Source organism: Piliocolobus tephrosceles, chromosome 19 (genome assembly GCF_002776525.5).
Source record: "Piliocolobus tephrosceles isolate RC106 chromosome 19, ASM277652v3, whole genome shotgun sequence".
Taxonomy (NCBI): Eukaryota; Metazoa; Chordata; class Mammalia; order Primates; family Cercopithecidae; genus Piliocolobus; species Piliocolobus tephrosceles.
In genome coordinates, this window is record NC_045452.1 from 58,127,041 (window position 1) to 58,129,619 (window position 2,579).

Sequence of the window (2,579 nt, forward strand, 5' to 3'; positions counted from 1 at the left end):
TTCCTTCCTTCCTTCCTTCCTTCCTTCCTTCCTTCCTTCCTTCCTTCCTCCCTCCCTCCCTCCCTCCCTCTCTCTTTCTTTCTTCTCTCTTTTTTTTTTTTAAGATGGAATTTCACTCTTGTTGCCCAGACAGGAGTGCAGTGGCATGATCTCGGCTCACTGCAACCTTCGCCTCCCAGGTTCAAGCAATTCTTCTGTCTCAGCCTCCCGACTAGCTGGGGATTACAGGCGCCTGCCACCACACCTGGCTAATTTTTGTATTTTTTAGCAGAAACGGAGTTTCACCATGTTGACCATGTTGGTCCTGAACTCCTGACCTCAGGTGACCTGCCCGCCTCAGTCTCCCAAAGTGCTGGGATTACAGGCGTGAGCCAAACTTCATTGTCTTTCTTGGTTTCTCTACTCCATTAATGGTTTTGTATCTTGGTTACTCATCTCCTTTCAGGATGTCATATTTACAGGTCAGTTTTATACTCTCTTTCCTATCTTTGATTTTGACCTTATCCCTTTCTTACCACTTCAAGTCATGTATTCTGATATTTGACAAGGACTCATACCTACCACCATGCCTCTCTGGATTTCATGCTAGTTTAGGGCTGATTCCCTTCATTGTTCTCATAGCTATTTCTATTGTACCACTAATGAATTGCCTTCAACAAGTATTCCAGAAGTGTGAACATAGCAGTGCTCCTAACTTATGTTACAGAACTTGCAATGAAGGGCTATAGACATTCTGAAATTAATCAAAGAGTTATATGATTTATCACAGAGTTCTTTGTGTTATTTGATTTATCATATAGTTATTTGATTTATCAGAGCTAAAGCAACACTTTTTTAAAACACTTGAGGGTCTGTTTTTTAACTTATCTTGAAATAGAGCAGTTGTATATGAAAATCTTATGGTACCAAGAAAATGGTGTTAATACTGGTTGCAGAGCAGAGATGGAAAATATTGCAGGGAGAAACTAGGAATATGGCAACTTCAGTGAAGCCTGCTACTCAAATATACTTTTTACTGCTGCCTTTATTAAAAGAATAATTATACCTAATGCACCTTGAAATTAGCAAATGGCAATATTAAAGAGTGGTCATAAAATGTAACTTCAAAATTCATTGTTCATACAAGAAAGAAAAATCAATGCTCAGAAAATTTGACCTTTAAGTACATCTTCTTCAAATTATAGGTGATGTCCTTAACAAAAAGTATCACAGGGCCGGGCGCGGTGGCTCAAGCCTGTAATCCCAGCACTTTGGGAGGCCGAGACGGGCGTATCACGAGGTCAGGAGATCAAGACCATCCTGGCTAACACGGTGAAACCCCGTCTCTACTAAAAACTACAAAAAAACTAGCCGGGCGAGGTGGCGGGCGCCTGTAGTCCCAGCTACCCGGGAGGCTGAGGCAGGAGAATGGCGTGAACCCGGGAGGAGGAGCTTGCAGTGAGCTGAGATCCGGCCACAGCACTCCAGCCTGGGTGACAGAGCGAGACTCCGTCTCAAAAAAAAAAAAAAAAAGTATCACAGTAACTCCTAAGTATGGTAAAATTAGGCTTATTCAATATTACACAGGCCAAAATATTGTCCAATCCAATGTTTCCATCTTTACTCCCTTTACTTGAATACATTATTTAGATTTGTAAGACTTTTTTTACTTTAAAATGAAAAGTCATAATATTTTTTATATATATCTTATACGCAAGTTTTCTTTCACTAAGAATCAAATAAAAGTAGGAAACTTAAAATTTTGTTCTCTGTACCGTCATCATTTGTACCCTATTGCCACTTAGTCATAGGTACAGTATGAGAGATTTTAAATATAACATTTAAGTTTGACTCTAAATCTACAAAGGAAAAAAATTAACCCAGAGAAAGATTAAATGACCTGCTCAATTTCATAGAGCTTCCGTAGGAAAACTATAACTTGTATTCAGGGTAATGATTTTTCTGCTACAGAATGCTTAAAAAGGAAAAAATGTTAGATTAATTTCCCAATCACGCATAACATAATTCTATAATTTATGTCCTAAATGAAGTGTGAGAATATTGCCTGTTAAGACATTTTTTAAGTTAAATTCTATGCTAATAATTTAGAAGAACAGTTTTATTTATTGGTAACCCTGATGCCATTATTATATATTAATAGATTCTTATCTTCTTAATTCAGCTTTCATCTCTAATTACTAGAGTGACTATAGCTACAAATGCCAAAATCTTATTTAAAAGTGTAAAACTGAGCCAAATCATCACAGGCTTTGACAATTTATTGGCTAAAAATCCCAAAGAACTAGCTGAATTTTTTCTAAAGGTGCCTGGTCAACAAATAGATGCTCAATAAATAATAGGTAATTGGCTGTAACCAACTCTTTAAGCATAATGCAAAAAGAGAAAATAGATATGTTTTCTGCTATTAGGTATTTCAGAAAGCAAGGTACTATCACTTCTATTAAATAGACCCTGTTTTGGTTTTGTTTGTAACATGTAAAATCACTTTATTGATTGTGGGTGCTTAATAGATACCAACTGAAAGTAAAATTTAAATTTGAATTGCCTGTAATTAAAGTGACTAAACTCTTATTATGATG